Source organism: Crocodylus porosus, unplaced genomic scaffold (genome assembly GCF_001723895.1).
Source record: "Crocodylus porosus isolate Cpor-Errol unplaced genomic scaffold, CroPor_comp1, whole genome shotgun sequence".
Taxonomy (NCBI): Eukaryota; Metazoa; Chordata; order Crocodylia; family Crocodylidae; genus Crocodylus; species Crocodylus porosus.
Genome location: NW_017728943.1, coordinates 94,268,298 through 94,289,759, shown reverse-complemented (window position 1 = coordinate 94,289,759; position 21,462 = coordinate 94,268,298).

Genomic DNA, 21,462 nt, shown 5'->3' with positions numbered 1-21,462 from the left:
ATGTGGCCAGCATCCATGATGAAAATGGTGGCATGCGGAGGGACCTGGCCCAGACTGGTGCAGCTCGCTAGTCTGGCTTTGCACCAGAGCAGGTTGCACGGCTCCAGGAGGTGTGCACAGGAACCGTACATCTCAGAGCTATGTGACCTACTTTGGTGCAAAGCTGGACTTGTGAGCCACACAGGGCAGGGCCAGGTCCTGTGGTGCACCACCAGCCCCAGGGCCGGCAGGACCTGGCTGGGCGCAGCACATGGTCCCCACGCACTACACCGTGTCCTGCCACTGTGAGACCAGCCCAGCCAGGTGACAGAAGGGGCCCAGGGCTGGCAGAACCTGGCTGGGCCTGGCACATTGTTCCTGAGAGCTGGGATCTGGCAGCAGCAGGCTCAGAGTGCCCCATTTCCACTGCTGCTGAAAGAGGTAAGTTATGGGCCCTAGGTGGGGGGGCTATGGCCCTCCAGGATGCCTGGGACCCTGGGCAGGGGGTCTATGGCCCTCCAGAGTGGAGTTGGGCAGGGGGCCTGTGGCCCTCCAAGGTGCCTGTGACCCTGGTTAGGGGGCTGTGGCCCTCCAGGGGAGAGCTGGGGCCCTGTGGGGAGAGCTGTGGCCCTGTGGAGGGTCATTCCATGTGCTGTGGTGGGGGGCTGCACCCTGTGGGGAGCAGGGGACCTACCCCTCCTGAGCAGCCCCCCACAAAGCCCCCCACACTCATAGTCCCCCCAGAAATTGCCCCACACCTACCCACACACCAACACACATTCCCCCACACCCCTTTCCATCCCCTTCCTACAAACACCATATCCCCCATCACAAACCCATCATGTGCAAAGAAAACTAAAAGCATACATCAACACATATATGTATTTGGAATTTTTATTTTGTCATAGATTTATAGATCCTTCCATAGTGCTAGCCAGCGTAGCACTGCCGAGCCTATAATGATGCTGCAGGTTTTTCCTCCCAAGGTGGAGAACCTTGCATTTATCAGAGTTAAACACCATCAGGTTCTCATCCGCCCATTTGCTGAGCCTGTCCAGGTCAGCCTGGATCGCCCGCCTGTCTTCAGATGTGAATGCTTTGCCCCAGAGTCTGGTGTCATCTGAAGAAAGAGATGCAGGATGAGCAGTTCTCCTGAACTAGCAAATGGCAATGCCTTTTTGGACAAACTACAGTTATAGATCAGGGCTTGTCTTGAGAAGGCCCTAGGGGGTACACGCAGGTGGGCAGGAATGGAGTGCCGCCATGCACCCCTCAGGCACTGCCCACCTGGCCAGAAGTGGGGGGTGGGAGAAGCTTGCTTGCAGTGGCTGCCACTGCTCCACATTCAGCTACATGCCATCCCACCCCCTACCCCACACCTCTGGCTATGAGCCAGACCCCCCCACTTTGCATCTGGCCACCAGGGGTACACTCCTCTGCATCTAGTCACTGAGGGTACACTGCTCCAAAAAGCTTGAAAATCCCTGTTGTAGAGGGTGAAAGATTTATATATTTTTTGCACATGGCTTTTTGGGGCTGGAGGGAGAAAATCTACAGAAGCCAATTGTGTTGGGTTTCTGTATCACAAAAGTTTCTAATGGATGTTCCTAATGTGTTTGTAAACATGTTGCCAGGCAAAAATATATAGTCTTTTCACTTTGTTATTGCAAATTTGGAATTTAACAAGGAAAATCCATTTACACTTCAAAACCAGGGATTGTGACATGCTGAGAGAATAGTTTGGGGATGTTTTTTTTAAAACCCTGCTTGACAGCCCTCCTGGGAAAAAGAGTCAGTAATGCTGAGATTTAAACACTGTTCGTTAAGAATAACCAAGAATTTTCTCCCTGTAATTTACAAGTCAGATCTGTTGAACATTTGAATACAAACTTGGAGTCATGATTGACAGCTATACCTTGTTTGTAGGAGAGAAGGTTTGCTGTGCTAAATCCTATAAAATGAATAGACTCAAAGATTCCTTAGTATGACCCTGTAACTATATAACACTAAATGGACAAGCATGGTTCAGAGTTTAGGATACAAAAATCTTAACCCTGTTAGACCTATAGTAATAATCATCATTACAAATGTTTCAAACCTTTTCTTACAGCCAAGTGATTGACTGCTAGTTTGCCTGTCAGGCTACTTTGAACCCCTCACTTCCCCATACCCCTGCTTTCAGAGGTGGTGGCTTTGGAGTTGGACAGGTCATTCAGACTATGAAGGGAACCAGGGATTCCTGGACTCTTGGAGCTTTCCACAGTGCTAGGAAGCTTTGGAAACTTCTTCCCCAGTTGAGGATCAAGGAAACTCCAAGAATGGCATTTCAAGGTAAAGCTCTCAGGGCTCCCAGGCTTCCAGACAGACACACCAGGAAGCTGGCAAAGGAGTATCTGGGGAGTATCTAAATGCCCCAGGTCTGTGGCACTCTTTGGGCTGCTCCAAAATCCAGAGAATCAACTTGGGCCATCCCTCAGAATCAGGACAACTTGCTAATCCTTTTCTTTCATAAAAATCTAACCAATTTGTGGTTGATGTCCCCTTCTCAGAAAGAGAACATTTTCAAGAATTTCCCTTTCATGGAAAAAAAATAATGCTAACATTTATATTTAGAATTGTTAGTGTTTATTCTATCCAGAACAAAAAAGTTTTTTGCAATGTTGGAATGTCTCCTAGTAGGGAAATGTTGAGGCCTGAACAGCTCTAAACAACATGCCTCTCGCAGCTTGATCTGGTCATGTGCTACTATGGACACCTCAGCATACAGGCCGCTGCACAACTTCCCTTCTCTTCATGAACAACATCTGCTTAGCAGCAGATATTGTTCCATACATTATAATTATAAAAGGAGAACTGAATTTTACTTTAGACACATACAGCTGTTAGTTATATTTTAAGTTGTGCCAGTTTACCTAAAAATGTTGCATTAAAAGGTACTGCCTGGGTCGTTCACTCCAGTCCCCTCCTATTATGTGAGATGATCTTTTTTTATAAACTGCTCAGGCTCCATTTTAAGTTACATTTTTTTCCTTCTGCTTATTCCTATGAGAGAGCTGTTCAGGAACCTCACTGATTGTTAGAAATATTCTGTTTTCCAGTCTAACTGCATTCACAGCTGCTTATATCTGTAGTTGTTTTTATATTTTAAAATGTCCTTAGCTTAAATAGTTATTTCCCTCCCTGGCCTTTACCGCTCTAGAAAGAAACAGGATTGCTTTCAGCCTTTATTTTGGTGGTGTTCTAGACACGACAAAAATAGATAGTCCTTTTAGGTGTTGACACAGTTAAGAATTTACCATTTGTTTTTTATGTAGCTAAAACAATCCCCCAGTCTTATAATATAGATATGCAAGATGTTTATAAATAAACCAGCTGTGAGTAGTACTTTGGTCACATACTCAGAATGGATAAAGATGGGTGGCACAATATTTAGCCGTTATAACATTTTAACAGAAGTCTGTTACCTTTGTTTATAATGAAGCATAAATATAATGATTTTAAATGTGCTTTTGTATACATGGGTTATTTTCATCACTAATAGGTGATCCACCTATGGGAATGTTTGTGGGAAATCCACAAACATTTTTAGTTCATGCTTTGACTTTGCTCACCTGTTTCACGCCCACCATTTTCAGGGATAGAACAATTATTGCAACAATTAGGCCAATCATCTCAATTTATCCCACATAACTGACACACTGGGCATGTCTACACCACCCAGTCTACACATGCAGACACTTAACTGTACAGTAATCTGCTCTAATCATGAGTAAATTTGCTACCTGTTAATACAAGTGGCAAATTTACTCAGGTGTAATTACTGCACAGTACAACACATGTAGATGGCTAACTGGGAGCAAATATGCTCTTGGGCACTGGAGCCTGAGTGGAGACAATGTCCCTCTGCCCCGGTGCAGCTTGTTCACAGGAACCACTCTGCGATGAGGGAGCAGGAAGAGCAGGAACCACTCAATGATCAGATTGGGAGCTTGTTCCTAGCCCCAGCTCTGCAAGTGCTCTCAGCCCCCATGATTGTGCAATGAGGGCTGGGCTTTCCCTGCACAGGGAGAGTTTCCTATCAAGTCTGGAGCTGGCAGGGACCTGCTTCTGACCATGGCAGTTCCTGGCCAGCCCTGAGCTGTTCAAGGAAGCAATGTCCCAGACTCTGCCATGATACATCTGTCTCCTTGCTCCATGCTCCCTGCCAGCCCTGGGCTAGCACCCAGGGGGAGTCTAGAGTTCTGGCTGCTGCAGGGAAGTGGTGCAGGCCCAGCTGGGGCAGAAGCAGACTGCTGCTATGACAGCAAATCTATTCCTGCTTCCCTGAATGTGTAGATGCCTGCCTGTGGTGGGTTTACTCTAAGTAAATTACTCTAGAGTAAACCCACCATGGAGTATTTGCACATGGACTGGACAAGGAGCATGATTATGGGGCAGGGGCTGAGACCTGTCTTGGTCAGGGATGTGGCCCAGTCCCATGCCTCAGTTGGGTGATTGAGGCTTGAAAAGAGCTCCAGGGGTGGGGCAGATCCCAGCCTCCTGCCTTAATCTGCTAGTGGAGCAGCTAGTAACAAGCCCCTGGCTGCATAAGGAATGGTACCTAGATCTCCCCCCTGGTTGTGTCAGGGGCCCATTGCACAGCCCCAAGAAGTGAAAGATGTTTGCTGCCATTAACAGCAAGTCTGTTCCCACTTCCCTACACATGTATATGCCTTCCTGGGAGCATTTACTTGCAATTAGTTTACTCACAAGTAAACTAATCCCTGATCTAATGCATGTATAAATACACCAAGTCATTGCAAAAGCAGATCTAAATCAAATTGGAATCAAGGTAGAGGGATTAAGCCCCTTGATAACTGTCTCCTATAGTAGCTTATCCTTTAAACATCCTCTTAATATTTACATTTACTGTGCAGTATGGGCATCCAAATGTAGACACACATCCATACTGTGCAGTAATTTTGGTTACTGCATAGTAAATGTGCACATGTCGATGTACCCAGTAGCTTGGTCCTACCTCACAGTAGCATCTGAAAAAAAAATATGGAGGGATGGTACTGTGCAGCAACATTTTTTTTTTTTAAACTGACAGATGGTGATGGATGAAATTCCTTCATCTTTTTGTCCATGAATTGGACCTAATTTCTGATAGCAATTTTAGTCCATTAATTTTTTATTACCATCTCCTCTAGCTTACCTCTTCCGGTCTCAACAAAGTTCTTGTATAGGCATCGGTAGACATTTTGTTTGGGTTAATTCAGTCAGTTTCTTTGTTTTGTATGCTGTTCTTTTAGGGGATATTTCTATTCTGATAGATTATTATGAATGGGTTGAGGTCATTCCAGTCTCACTGTAGACTCACTCAGCTAAGCTTTTACCTGATTCAGCCACAGGATTTTAATACCAATACTAATGCTATTAGCATTATGCATATACACTTATGTGGAAATTGTAAATCAACCATTTTTCTAACTATATCACTGGAACACAGATTTCATAAGCTATGCAATGGGTCATGTAAGCTGCATTTCCAAACCCAAGCGTTGATAATCACAGGGTTTGCTTAAAAATATGACATCAAAAAACTGTTTCAGAGTAATTGTCTTCTGTTTTTTAATTTTTATGGTTTACCCAGATTACATTTTCATCCTTTCTTCAGAATCCATAAGGATTAGAAATTTGCTTGCTTTTGAAAATAAATTAATAATAACATAAAGATGGCATTTTCAAGTCATAATATGACCCCAAGAATTTAGGATTTAAGACAGCAATATTTATTGAAAGTCTCATGATGAAATTGCACACTTTGTTACTACTGCATAATGGATTGGGTGCATAGTTAGCTACTCTCTAAATATACTTCATGCTTATAGTAGCAAATGTGTGCCACTACGTTGTTGGGGGGGGTGGTTTCTATTGGGTTTGCATGAAGTTAAGATATAATCAGTGATACCTGACAGCATATCTCCCTTGGACCTATAGTAGCAAGAAGCTGGGGTGGTCACTATATATCACTTATGTTACAAGGATAAAGTACCATATTTGCTTGCATATAACATGCCCCCCCCACCCCCCGCCGCCCAGAAGTTGCTGGAAATAGGAATGTGTGTTATATCTAGGAAAATATGGTAACAAGAGTTTCTGCTATTTAAGCTTTTGCTGGGTAAAAGCAAAAGTAAAGTCTGCATGCAATCCACAGGGAACTTAACGATAAATAGGCTCAGCTCCCTAGCTGCTGCCATTCAGGGTGGGTATAAACAACACACTTACAAGTTTAGAATGTTAGAGCTGGGAAAAATGGCTTCTCCATCTCATTCAGTGATTTGCACTTGAACTGTACAGAAGTTCCTCAGATCAAATCTACAATCACATGGCTTACTTTAAGCGGTGTAATTGTAGATCAGGTGTCAGTTCTACTGACCTTCACCATTGCCGAGAGTGCAGTAGAAGTAAGTCAGGGTTGGGGAGAGGCAGATGGGCTCAGGAGGCTTCGTGCGGTTCATGGGGAGGTTGGTGACACTGAGAGGGGTTGGGGGATAAGGTGGGCTGCCAGGTTCTATTGAGAGGTTTGGAGGTTGGAAGTTATTAGAATCCCCAGAGAGATCTGTGGGGTTGGGAGAATTGTGGAGGGGCTATTGGAGCAATTGGAGGGTTGGTGGAGTTAGGAGTAGAGGTATTTGGTGGGATCAGAGACTCTCTCAATCCTGCCAAAGCCCTCCCCAGAGCCCACCAACCCTCTAGGCCCCTGAACCCAGAAAGCCGCTGTGATAGTTTTAAAGGCATTTGCTGTACTGGGAAGCCAATCTCAATAAATAATGATGAGAAGATGGGTGGGGTAGATTGGGGGAGCTAGCAGCTGTATGAATCACTTGCAACTGCTTTCTTATGGTGCAGAGAACCCCTTGCACTTGTTGGTGCTGATCTATCCAAGTGCAGCAAATGTGGTTCACAACCGCACATACCCCCCCGGGGGTGGGGCTAGGAGATAGTCTAGGGCCATATGATTCTCAACAGCTACTTGCTCCACCTGGGCAATCTCATCATTGAGAGCTCCTAAAGCGTCGGCACTAGCATTGAAAAAGTTCTCCATGACTCTTGAAATATTTATAATAGACTTTTCTAATTCAGCTACTCCTAGCCAACGGAACAATGCCCTGGTAAATTGGTGAAACCCCATATGTCAGAGAACCAGCATGTTCTCAACCACATGATGATGCCTGGGCAAGCCAGGAGGAAAGTTAGACACTTCATGCCAAGAAAGGCGAGAGTGCAAGTTAGATTTCAGGACAACTCTGCCCAAGGTACAGGTGCCGACCCAATTCCATGGTAAAGTCTTATGGGCATCATCCCCACATGGCCAGTACAAACCGGGAGCTGCTGCAGTACTAAGATCCCTACAGGGACATTTTCAATTGACCTGTAGAGTGTAAAAGGGGACATTGGCTTTCCACCACTCTGTGATAAGATATTGATTGGTTACAGGAAACAGAACCTAACATCACATAAAAATCAAAGTCATCGAGCACTAAACTAGACATTACACTATAGTTCCCATCTGAAGGTGTAAAGACGGTGATGGACACCTTCTCGCAAAAATGGGACTGAATTTCTCTTGACACTTTTCTTCTTTGCTCAGTCCAGGGTCAGGTGAAGGTCACCTTGCATCTGGGGTAACGCCCTACAAAGTAGCCAGCCTCCCTCATCTTTCTTGTCCTATTAAACTTATAACAAAGGACCGCTCCCAGCCCTGAGGACAATTTCCAACTGTCTTGAGCTGTTTTCCACCATGTAGGTATTGACAGTTTGTTTCTGCTAGATGGGGGAAAAACCTGACAAAGCTAGTATTGGAGTCAGTTTCCCAAACCTCAAAGGGAATCGGCACCCCAAGCATTGGGATTCCCTTGGTTGGATGCATGGGCTTATGTATACATACCCAGCAATTTGTAAGATTTCCTGCATGAGCAATGCTCTGTCCCAGGAATACAATGCTGTTTTCTTCCCATGTTCCAACTGGAACCCCTGGCAAGAGGCAAAGCAAAAGAAGGGACAACATCTTAGGGCCTGCCCGAATGCTATCCCAATGCAGATATCTCTTGGAACTCTGAGGAACTTTCATTAACCAAAACTTTGGCCTCCAGCACAACACTAATAACAAAACACTGAGAACAAGAATACAAAACAGAGTCACTCCGGGGAAGGGGGGGTGGGGGGAGTTTCTAAATCTATGTAATTGTTTGCAATGTTCCCATGGGTTAGTGCTAGTCACATCAATATTACTAAAGTATATTAGTACATAAAACTAAAGTTCATAGCTTCAAATGAAGCTTGGCTAGCCAGGTAGGCTATTTTCAAGACTTCATCGTCTAATCTTCACTCAGAGAAACTCTTTGAGATTTCATTGTCTGATCTTCACTCACAGGAACCCTCTGGATCTTCAAGGAGGTATCACTGGTGAGAGAAACCTTCCAACCTTTTGGGGCAGACACCTCTTTGCAATAGGAGGTATGGATCCAAGAAGAAACTCCGGCAACACTTTATGGCAGTTGGGGTGGTCAGCAGGACCTAGGAAGGCCCCTTCCACCAAGGCTGCAGGCAACTCTTCTTCTGGTGGACCTTACTCAAGAACCAGTCTCCCATTTGGACTGGGTTGACAACCGAGTCACCACCTAGAGACTGATGCTGTGCTGTGGCTTTAATCTGCAATGAGATAACCTTGAGGGCCTTGGTGAGCCCTTGGCAGTAGGTTAATAGGGAATCATGGAGATAAGTCAGGTGTTGGGATGGAGGGTTGGCAAGCCCCCTCATGGGTCAACCCATAACAATCTCAAAAGAGGTCAGACCCGAAGACCTTTGAACAGAATTTTGGATTTGGAAAGGAACCGAGGGAAGGGATTCTGGCCATTTTAGATCAGTATGTTCACAAGTCTTTGCCAGGCAAAGCTTAATATAAAAGTTTTTCCGTTCCACTTTACCTCCATTCTGAGCATGATTTGAGGTGTGGAGTTGGAATCAGATGGAAAGGACCTTGCAAACATGTTGGACCACCTGGCCAATGAAATGAGGGCCTCGGTCTGAGTCCAGGGAAAGGAGTAGACTGAAGTGGGGCACCAGGTCAAAAAGAAGTTTCTTGGCCACAGTGAGAGCATCAGCTCATCAGTAAGGGTATGCCTCAGGCCAGCCACTAAAAAGACAGACAATGATCAGCACATATTTCCAGGGTCTTGACCTGGCCAGCTCAATAAAATCCATCTGGAGGTGGGAAAAGAAATAATGCCCCAGAGGTCTGTGGAAGGTGTGTGGCTGGTGGGGTGGTCGGCCAGGGTTGTGTCATTGACACTGCAGGCACTGGCGGCAAAAATGGGCTGTCCCACCAAAAAAACCTGGGGCATACCAATGACGGTCTACCTCAGCCATCATCCCCCTTTTGGCCAAGTGGGCCACTGAGTGGGCCATTTGGGCTAAGAGGGACAACAGGGCCCAGGGGACTACAAGGCGACCAGACGGGTGTCGCCACAAAGAATCAGAGTGGAGAGAGCAGCCCGTGGAAATCCAGGTGTCTTTTTTGGCATCTGCGGCAGTATCCTGGAGGGAAGGGAGGTCAGGGGAGACAGGGGAAGAGAGGTAGACAGCGGCCTGAAGGACCAAAGATGAGAGTTCTGACAGGGCGGAGGTCTTGGTCACGGCATCTGCCCTGTCATTTCCCAGCGATACAGGATCATCAGTAACAGTGTGCTTTGCACTATAGGACAGCAAGGGTGAAGGGAAGAAGAATAACATCCAGGAAAGCAGTAATAAGGCGATGGTGAGAAATGGGAATTCTAGCAGAAGTAAGGAAGCCTCACTGCTTCCAGATCTGCCCAAAAGAGTGGCAGACACCAAAGGCATAGCAAGAGTCGGTATAGATATTAGCAGATTGTTCAGCGGCAAGGTGGCAGGCACAGTCAGAGCAATGAGTTCAGCGGCTTGAGCTCTAGAAACAGAAAGAGGAGCAGATTCAATGACAGAGTGGTCAGAACAGACAGCGTAACCAGCTCGGAGAACACCATGACTATCTCGAAAACAGGAGCCATCAACATAAAGAACGAGATCATGATTAGTCAGACGGGTATCAGAAAGATCAGGATGGGGAAAAGAAACAAAATCCACAAGCAGGATTTTGGATCCAGTCATGGGGTTGACCATTGGAGGGTGAAGGTAAAAGAGGGACAGGATTGAAGGGGTCACAGTGAACAAGGGTCATATGGTCTGCTACCAGGAGGACCACCTCATAGTGAGTTAAATGGCCAGGGGACAGGTGCTGAGTCCTGCCGCATTGAAAAAGGGTGAGGACAGCATGAGGGACAGCAACAGCAAGGGGGTGCCCAAGAACAAGGTTATCAGTTTTAGAAACCAGCAGGGCAGCAGCAGCAACAGTGCAGAGGCAAGGGGGAAACCCAGAAGCAACTGGGTCAACGGAGGCACTATAATAAGCAATAGAACATTGTGGGAAGGCCCAAAAGGCTGAGTTAAGGCACCAGAAGCAGTGCATTGGTGTTCATGACAGAAAAGAGTGAACGGCTTAGAATAATCAGGCAAACCAAGAGCAGGAGAAGAGAAAAGGGCTTGCTTGAGCTTGACAGAAGGCAGATTCATGGCTTTCATCTCAGGGTAGTGAGTCAGGAGAGGAGTCACAGGTGAGAAGGGTAAGAGGTTTGGAAAGTCCAGAGTAATTAGGAATCCACTGTTGGCAGTAGTCCTCAGTACCTAGGAAACCACGGAGCTTGTGTTTAGTCTGTGGGCGAGGCAGAGAAAGGATAGCAGAAAGGCGATCAGGAGACAGGTGATGGGTACCATGAAAAATAGTATAGCCCAGATAGGTAACGGAAGCCCAACAGAATTGGAGCTTAGAGCGGCAGGCTTTGTGGCCCCACGCTGCAAGTTGTTCTAAAAGGGCAACAGAATCAGCCTGGCAAAGAGGAAGGGTATCAGAGCAGAGGACCAAATCATCTACATACTGAACAAGCACAGAATCATGAGGCAGCTGGACTGTATCAAGGTCAGACTTTAGAAGCTGGCTGTATATGGTGGGGGAGTCACAGAAACCTTGAGGCAGACGGGTAAAGGTATACTGCCGGCCCTGATAAGTAAAAGCAAAAAGATACTGAGAATCAGGGTGAACTGGTATAGAAAAAAAAGCATTACAGAGATCCACTACTGAAAAACAAGAGGCATAAGCAAGTATCTGAGAGAGAACAGTGGCAGGGTTGGGCGCCACAGCTGTCAAAGGAACCACAAAATTTTTAATACGCAAATCTTGAACAAATTGATAAACAGGTAATCCTTCAGGGGTGCATTTCCCTGGTTTGTGAACAGCAGAATTGGGGTATTACAACTGGAACGAGTAGGTACAAGAACTCCTTGCTCTAGGAGCCTTTGTATGACAGGTGCAATGGCTTGAGAGGCAGCAGCTGACAACAGGTATCAGGAAGGTGAGCCAATAGTTCCTATTGCAATGAGGAAGAATTGGGCTCGGGTTCTTGTTCCATTAGTGTCATCATTAAGGCAGGAATTTGGGTCTGGGGTAATGAGAGGAAAACCCCATCCAGACAACAATAAACTGTTGCTCACAACTTGCAAAGGAGGCCTCTCCCCAGCAGGTTTACAGAAGCAAAAGGACTTAACAAAAAGGCATGTTGCTCAGTAAGGGGACCTAAGATAAATGAGAGCGGCTGTGTAACAGGATGGTCAATAGGTTGATCCCCAATGCCTACAGCGGTGATTAGTTCCCAGAAATGGGAACTTTAGAAACAAAATCAGAGCTAAGCATAGACAAAGAAGCACCAGTATCAAGAAGAAAGGAAACAGTCTGTTTTCCCACAGTAACAAGTGTTGTAGCATCAGAAAGGGTAGAAAGCAAAAGGGCTAGAGTCTCTGGGTTTTCTCGGCTGTCCTAATACTGATCTTCACCTTCAAAGGACTGGAGAGGAACTGGTCTGGGTGGTGGAGCTCAGCAGGTGTCTGGCTGAAATGGAGGGGCACTAGCTGAGAGCTGGGGCCCCCAGGGTCTATTTGGGCACTCATTCTTCCAGTGGCCTTTCTGTTTGCAGTAGCGACAGACATCATTAGGAATGTCAAAGGGACCGGGTGGCCGGGCTGAGTAAAATGGTCCGGTAGAGCGCCATGGTCTGGTATCACCTTGAAGATCTCTGATTTGCAGAGCCATCAATTTTTCCTGAGCCTTTGATTTCTGCTGCTAAGCTTTAGTATAGAAATGGGTGGCAGCAGCCAAAATTTTGGTGAGGGGTTTGGCTTCCCACCTGATCACAGTGCTTTGCAGGGACTTGGAGATCCTAGGTAACAGCCCTAAAACAAAGGTCTGAATAACATGGCAGGGAGGCTGGTTTCTGGGTCCTGATTACCAGAATGTGCCTTAAAGTCTTGGACCAGGTGAGAATAGTAGTCAGCAGGATGCTCTTCTGGCTTTTGCTTTTAAAATTTTTCTTCATAATCCTTATAGGAAGCCACAAGGGTGTGCTTATGGCGCTTTTCAGACTCATCTTCCTATAGGTACCAGGCCTCCATTTGAACAGGGTGCTCACTTTCCAAATTTCCCCAAAGGTGTTTGAGAATTTGATAACCATCTAAGGGGCAGCGTAACTTAGGATCATCATTGGTATACTGATTCCATTTTGCTAAGTATTGAGTTGACTGGGGCCCATATTTTAGATGCATGACCTGGGCAGGATCCCGCTGTGGGACTTTAGAGGTCCCGCTACCCATTGTCACACCTAGGACTTACAGACACCAAAACGGACAGTTACTTACCCTGGCCAGGGACTTTTCCTTCAGAGCCAAGCAGGCAGATGACAGATCAGGGTCCAGAGTGCTGAAGCCGCAGAGCTGAAGGATGGAGGAGAACCTTCTTGGAGCGACGGAGTCGAAGAGCTGAGACGAGGGTCCTACTCAGGGAGGTCTGTGTAAAGACACATCCCAGACTGAGCCCCCAGGATGATGTGGAAATCATGACAGGATCACTGCTTGGCTAACAGAGCGCTTTATTTTTCATGGCCACGGGAGAAGAAGCAAGGGCGGCTAATTCTCAACAGAAAAAGGACACAGGTTCTGTTATATACTTGTGAGAAAAAGATACAGATCATCCTCCCCCTTAATACATTCTTGGCAGTCTGACAATAACTCATCCTGGAGTTTTGGTAGACTAAATGCGTTTTCTCCAGCTGTCTCCTGATAAGCTAATCTTCAAGGTCTCTTTGTTATTTGGCCTTTATTTATGCTCCTTATTATGGCCTAACTTTATTTTGCTTGCTCCAGTACTTTTCCTCATAATGTGGAGTGCCCCCCTTCATTCCTGTGGGATGCTTCATCTGCCCCACCATTGCAGTGTTCACAAGCTGTGCTGGTACCTCAAGGTGTGTAGAAAAACCTTTTAAAGCTGTCTCTATGTCCGAATTGCTGATTCTCCAAATCAGCATTGAATCTTCAGGTTTGGATTTGGCTGAATCAAATCAGGGACAAGTGATCTGAATCAATGAATTGAACAACTGTCCTTGATTTGGACTGAATCCAAATCTGAATCTGAATCAAATAGGGCCTGCTTCACACACCCCTACTATGTAGGTGAACTAAATTAGAAAGTTCAAGCTATTTTTAATTGACTCTAACCTCCTGAACATCTGTATGTGCCTTCAGTTACTTACTAAAAGGAAAGATCTTTGTTTCTTCATTCTCCCTTTCAAAACAAGATACCTGTCTTATTTAGGGGTGTGCTGTATGCAGGAATATACAGTATATAAAAAATATTGAAGTATAAGAGTTGCCTTTCAGCAGGTGATATACCCTTTCACCATTCTTTGTCATTAGAAGTTTTCTGTATAAAATCTGATATATTCAAAATAGGTTGTTTTTTCTATGAAACTTTACACATTGATAAACATATTACAGAGTCAGTATTGAAGCTGATTAGAAAATATCTGGTTTAATGCTTTTTCTCTCCCCCCCCCCCCCCCAGGAAGTGCTAGCAACACCCAACTTCAGAACATTTGGATGGTGCAGACCTTCACCTGGGATGTGTGGGACATGAGTTTTAATGCCTGTTCCTTTTGATTCAAACCAGAAATTTGAACTTGGGTTTCCTTCATCTGATCCACCAGGATACTGGTTATTCTGAATTGGATGCATTAATTTCCCTTGGGTTTTTTGGTCACTACAGAGATGTTGTAGTTATGATGGTACAAGAATTATGAAAGGTAAGAATTTTTAGGGGCAATACCTTTTATTAAATGAGTTTTTGAATGCAATTAATGGTGACCTGATGAAGAATGCCTTGCACTCAAAAGCTTCTCTAACTTTATTTCAACCATGCATTTGGTCCAATAAAAGATATCATTCCCAAATTCCTTGCTTTTGTTTTGTTTTTATATTTGCATCATTATCCTATATTCATACTTATGGAAAATGGTGCACAGAAAAGGGAAATGATTTTCCCAACAGGAGAAGGTAGGGTAGGGTAGCACTTTAGAGACTAATTGATTTAAAGAGGTATGAGCTTTTATAGCTTTTATAGGAAACAGCATATCTCGTCAGATGCTATGATTCCTTCAGTAGGTGAGTGGTGGATTTAGAAATAGACCTGGGGTACCGCAAATCTTAGTCTGAAAACGCTGCCTTTCATATGTCTCCTTCACTTGTCTCTCAAACACCAGGAGATGATCTGGTCCTTTTTGCAAGATGGTATCCTTCCAAGTATGGATTGGAAACTATATTTTGCTTGAGTTCTTTGATGGGTTTCCTTACTGGAGGATAAACAAATCTAGATAAAATTAAAAAAGCAACACAAACCTCTGGTATAGGCCTGATTTTCTTGTCTTAAAAACACAGCTATTGTAAATTGTTGTGGACCAACACAAAGGCAAAAAAAAAAAGCATAAGCTTGTTTATATCATTATATGAGTAAAAGTGAAAGAAAACCGGCAGTGGTGCCTGTGTAATAATATTTACATTTATAAGCAATAAGGGATTCATAGAGGAAAGTGGATTGCAGTATGGTGGGCCAGTAGGGGGTGCTCCTGCATTAAGCCACTGAGCTCACTGCGCCTGACCACCTTCCAGGCTCCGAGTGCCTCCCTGGGGGTGCTTCACATCTGGCTGACCCCCTTCCTGGAGCACACACGCTAGCCCAGGGGTAATGTAAGCTGCCACCACCCTGAGGGGGGACCCTCTTAAGCTCTGTGTCCTCAGGGAAACACAGACCTAATAGTCCAACAGGTATTTGACCGAGTACCAGCACTTGAGGCGCTTCCCCAAGTCAGGGGCCAAAAATAGTCTCCCTTAGTCCACAGACCCAAGGGGCCTCTTAGCATAATTTAGACCCACCCCTCAATAAGTCTCCTACACTGGTCACAAAGGAGAACTTTATTGATTACAGGGGTAGGGTGAAAATAGGGTACAAGATAGAGCAATATCACAGAAATCTCATAGAGCAAAACAGTCTGGCTGAGGTAGCCTTTTAATCATGCATCTGAGTTGCTGCCAGCTATGGATCTAACCAGATCTCGAGTAGCTTACTCACAAGCATCATCCAGAGGCTGTTGGAGAGTCCCTCTGGAGGCAGGCCGTTCCTAGCTCATGAGTTACGGGGGAGAGAGACTGTTTCAGATGGTAAAGCTTCTCTCCATGTCTGAGTTCCCTGCATAGCAGCTACCCCCTCCTCCTAGGCAGTCTTAACTTATATAGCCCCTGTGACCTCATTCACCTGGTCCAATGGAGGCCAGCACCTGTTGGCTGTCAGCCAACCAATTTGAAATACATCACTGGTAGCCGGGCAGACTCTAGCCCACCAGGTAGAAGCACCTCAACCAGGTAGGTGATACCAATCATGTAGGCAGAGGGAGCAGGTTTCCCCCCCTCCCTCAGGACTGTGTCCATCTCAGGTTACCTAAAGAGATGGGGTAATGGTGTGCCTCGTCTGCTGGGCCCATCCTAATCAAATTGTCACAGAGCAGAGAGTCTGGGGAGAAACAAAGTTGGCTTCCTGCCACACTCCCCCCCTCCTTTAAAAGCTTGGACCCCTAGCTTTACAGACCTATGGGTACAAGCGTGCTTTGTTTAGAAGGGTCACCTTTCACACCTAAAGAGAAATTACACATATAAAACATGATAGCACATTAAGGAACTCCCCCACCAGAGCTCTCTCAGGTGAATCTGAGACCATCCAACCCACTACCCAGAGTCCTTTCATGACAGGGCATCTGCTATCACATTCTGCCTTCCCTTGATGTGTTCAACAGTGAAGCTGAACTCTTGAAGCTGCCAGGCCCATTGTTGCAGCTTGGCATTGGTGTTTTGCATTGTCTGCAACCACTGCAGTAGGGCATGGTCCAATAGGACGGTGAACTGCTGCCCCCATAAATAGGGCCTCAGCTTGTTCAGTGCCCAGATGATTGCCAAATGCTCCTTCTCAATAGATGACAGGATCCCACTCCCAAGGGATTAACTTCCAGCTTAGGTACACCACAGGGGCCGTGTCTCTTGGTGCTCTTGTAAGAGTACAGTTCCTAGTCCTGTGTCGGAGGCATCCGTGGCTATGTAGAAGGGTTTATCATAGAGCAGTGCCTTCAGGATCGGTCGTTTGACCAGGGCAGCCTTTAGGGTATCTAGTGCTTCTTGGCACCCCTGATTCCAGACCAGTGGATCAGGGCTGCCCTTCTTGGTCAGCTCATGTAGGGGAGCTGCTGTCACTCCAAATCCTGGGACAAACCATCCATATTATCCAGCTGGGCCAAGGAAGGCTCTGACTTGCTTCTTGGTTTGTGGAGGTGGCCTTGATCTTGTCCCACAAGGGAGCAATATGACGTCCACCCACATGATGTCCCAAATATACCACTTCGCATAGTGCCTACGGGCACTTTTTGGTTTTCACCGTAAGACCAGCTTGCTTGATCTTGCTTAACACAGTGGCCAGATGAATCAGGTGCAATTCAAAGTCCTGACTGAAGATGGCGATGTCTTCGATGTAAGCCATGGCAAAGTGCTCACATTCTTGTAGCAGGTTATTAATCAGTCTTTGAAAAGATGCAGGAGAGTTGCATATACCAAAAGGTAAAACCATAAACTCATGTAGTCCCACAGGTGTGGTAAAGGCGGACTTGGCTATGGTGTCCAGATCCAGTGCCATTTGCCAGAATTCTTTGGATAGAGAGTAGAGATAACCTTAGCTGAGCCCAGGAGATCAAGCAAAGTATCCATCCTAGGCACAGGGTATGCATCAGGGGTGGTAATAGCGTTCAGCTTCCGGTAGTCCACACAAAGTTGGATGGAGCCATCCTGCTTCTGGATGAGTACCACCGGGCTGACCCAGGGACTCACTGAAGGCCATATTACCCCTAACCCTTCCATCTCTGTGAACTCTTGCATTATTTCTTACTTTACCTTCTCATTAACTGGGTAAGGTCTGGAGTGTATAGGGCGATGGCTGCCTATGTCGATAGAGTGTATTGCCAAGTCTGTTTTACCTGGTTTGTTGGAGGACAGTGTCCCAAAGTCTTTGAGTGCTGCGAGCAGCTTGTCCTTGTCCTGGGAGGGCAGGTGGTCTGGAAGGCAGAGTTCCTCTACTCCTGCCTCTCTATCCAAGTCACCATACATGACTGGCTCCTCTGGGTCCTCAGGTGATCCTTCTACTGAGGAAATCCAGAATACCACATCACCTCTATCAAAGTATGGTTTAAGCATGTTCACATGAACTGTCTTAGGCTTTTTTCCCACCCCTGGCCACTACATAGGTCACATCATCCAACTTTTCCAGGATAACATGTGGACCTTCCCAAGAAGCTTGCAGCTTGTCTGTCTTTAGTGGCAGGAAAACTATAACCTTATCACCTTGTTCAAAGGTACATAAGTGGGACTTTCATCATACCAGGACCTTTGCTTCTCCTGGGCCTGTCCCAGGGAGTCTCGTGCCACTTTCATCATGTCAGTCAGTTTCTGACAAAATTTAAGCACATACTCCACCACAAATGTTTTGTGGAAGGGATTTTCCCTTCCCACTCCTCTCTCACCAAATCAAGAGGACCTCGAACTTGCCTCTGAAACATCAACTCGAATGGTGAGAACCCAGTGGGCTCCTGGGTCACCTCCTGGTAGGCAAAGAGCAAATGTGGAAGTTTCTTATGCCAGTCATTGGGGTTTGAGTCCACATAGGCCTTTAGCATACCTTTCAAGGTCCCATTGAACCCCTCTACTAGCCCATTTGTCTGAGGGCAGTAGGCTGTGGACTTAAGGTGTTTCACCCCACCGCACTCCCACAGCCACTTCATCACCTCTGCCAGGAAGTTTCCACTCCAGTCAGTCAGGATCTCAGAGGAAAAACCCAGCTGAAAGAAGATCTTGGTTAGGGCATCAGCAACCACAGGTGCCTCAGTGGAGGTCAAGGCAACTGTCTCCGGGTACCGAGTTGCTAAACCCACTAGAGACAGGATGTATTTCTTCCCTCTATGGGTTTTATGCTTTAGAGGGCCCACAATGTCTATTTGCAGTCTTTGAAAGGATTGATCAATGATAGAGAGGGGCTGTAGGGGAGCCTTTCTCTTGTCCCCGCTTTGCCTGTCCACTGGCATGTCTCGCAAGATCTGCAGTAGTCTGTTACATTCTGGGCAATTCTGGGCCAATAAAAGTTCACCTGCAGCCACTGGCATGTCTGTTCCCTGCCCATGTGACCAGCACATGGTAAGTCATGAGCAATGAAAAGCAATTGTCTGAACTTAGGAGGTACTACGAGCTGGCGACAGGGCTCCCAAATCTTAGCATGGTTCTTCGGTACCCACAATTGGTAGACAAGTCTCTTATCTCAGACCACCTGTTCCCTCTTCTCTGTCTCTTGCTCCTGAGCCATCTTCCAGAGTTACTCCAAGCTGGGGTCCTCTAGAACCTCTTGCTTTAACTCCCCTTGCCCAGCTAAGCAATCAGCAGGAAGTTTGGGTGCTCCTGCAGGCAGCGCATCTTCACCCTCAGGGACTTCCTTGGACTCCTCCCTGAGAGTCTCACCTCCCTCTGCCACTGATGGACTAGACGCCTCCCTGGGACTGTCACTTAACCCACCCTCAGGGTCACTAGTTCCCACAGGGACTGGTGTGCAATCGCTTCTACAGGGGTATCTCCCACTGCAGCCAATGGTGTGGCTGTCTTTTGGGGAGTTTCTAACCCTTCCCCTCTAGCCTTTCTGCTCTGTTGATGAGTCACTGCATTAATACGGTAGGGATCTAGCTGGTGCAGGAGTTCTAGATCAATAATATCCCATCCCACCAGGATGGGGACTGGAGCCCCTTCCAGCACACCCAGTTCTATGCACATCGCGCAGCCTCTCCACTCAATGGGCAGACAGGTTACCTGTACCTCAAATGGCGGGGACCCCACCCCTTGAATGGTAAAAGTCCTCCCTGGGATTATATCTGCAGGTGAAACAAGGTTGGCATTGATTAATGTCACACTGGAGCCCGTGTCCAATTCCCTGATAAGGATTCTCTCATTTACTGTTATCTTGGTCCAGTGGAAGGCCATCACCTCATCTGGGTTTGTGATCCTGTAGCAACAGGCAAGCCCCTCAGAGTGACTTGGGTCTCCCCCCTCACTGCTTACAGCTGTTGCATGTCTGACGGGCTTGCATTTGTTGCTTAGCTTTCAGCAGTTGGACTTGATGTGGCCCAGCTCCCCACATTATAGCATCCCCTTTTTTCTGAATTTGGTTTGGTTGAATCAGGGGCCTCCTTATGTTCAGTCTGGGACAGCACCTTTCCCCCTTTTGGACCTGGCCCTCCCTTCCCACCTCTTTGGAACCTTTTCTGTTCCTTCCCAAAGTAGGGAGGATTCTTGTCTGGCCCCTCACAACTTACCAACAGCTGATCTGCAATTTCAGTGGCCTCTTGAATGGTTTTGGGGGCCCTGTCCTTGACTAAGGTTTTAATTTCCCTTGGACAGCAATAATAAAATTGGTCCAGCGCCATGAGATGGAGCGCCTTCTCTCTATTATCAGCCTTGGCTCCATCTGCCCATTTAAGGAGTGCATCCCACACCAGGGCTGCAAAATCAGCCATTGTCTTCTCGGGTTGTGGGCGCATATTCTGGAATTTTTTCCGGAAATAATTCGGTCCTAACTTGAACCTTGAAGACACGGCCTTTTAAAAGGCATCATAGTCATCAGCTGCATCCAAGGGCAAGCTGTTCAGGACCACTGCCATGTCGCCTTCTACCAGAGCAGCCATGTGAATCATGAACTCTTCCTCAGGCACCTACCACCATTGGGCTTGCCTTTTGAAGATGCTGAGGAATACGTCAGGATCATCTCTGACTCAGTAATGAGAGAAGGCTGGGGAGTTCAGTTTGGGGTGTTGCCAGGGCGCTCATGGAAGGGTTCGCTTCTCCCCTGTTGGGCTGCAGATGGAGTACCTCTAGTTCATGCTTGCGCTGGGTCTCTTCATACCGGGTCTCATGCTCCATCCTTTGTGCTTCCAGCTCCATCCTTTTCAACTCCAGCTGTTCCTTCTCACACTCCCACTGTGCCTCCAGCTTTTTCAACTCTAGCTCATGCCTGAGCTTGCTCTCTTACTCCTCATCTTCTAGCTGCATCTGGTACCTCCAGCACTCTTCCATAGGGGGTGATCCCTCAGAGGGCTGTGGACTTGGGGTGTGGGGATGTAATTCTGGGGAGGGCTCAGGAGTTGGCATGTGTGAAGGGGGTTCTGTGGCTGAGTCATTGTCCCACAGGAGTTTAATCAGCTCTTACTTCTTTAGCCCTTAGTTCACTTGAAGGCTAAAGTCTTTCACCAGATCTCTTAGTTCAGGCACGGTCATTTGGACATACTTGTCAGCCATCCTAGCTATCTACACCATCCAGTCGAGCCGATGCTAAATTAGAAATTGTTTGCTCAATGGATTTAAGTGAGTCTATTCCTCTTCTATGCCTCTAATACAGCAGGGTATTCATATCCCATTGCTAACATGACATGTGGTGAGCCAGTAGGGGGGCACTCCTGCATTAAGCCACCCACCTCACTGTGCCTGATCACCTTCCAGGTTCTGAGTGCCTCCCTAGGAGTGCCTCGCGTCTGGCTGACCCTCTTCCTGGAGCACACTTAATAGCCAGGCGTAACATAAGTTGTCACCACCCCAAGGGGGGACCCTGTTAAGCTGGGTGTCCTCGGGGAAACACAAGTCTAATAGTCCAATAGCTACTCAACCAGGTACAAGCACTTGGGGCACTTCCCCAAGTCAGGGACCAAAAAAAGGCTCCCTTAGTCTGCAGACCCAAGGGGCCTCTTAGCATAATTTAGACCCACCCCTCAATAATTCTACTACATCGGTTCACAAAGGAGAACTTTATTGATTACAGGGGTAGGGTGAAAATAGGGTACAAGATAGAGCAATATCATAGGAATCCCATAGAGCAAAACAGTCTGGCTGAGGTAGCCTTTTGATCATGCATCTTAGTTACTGTCA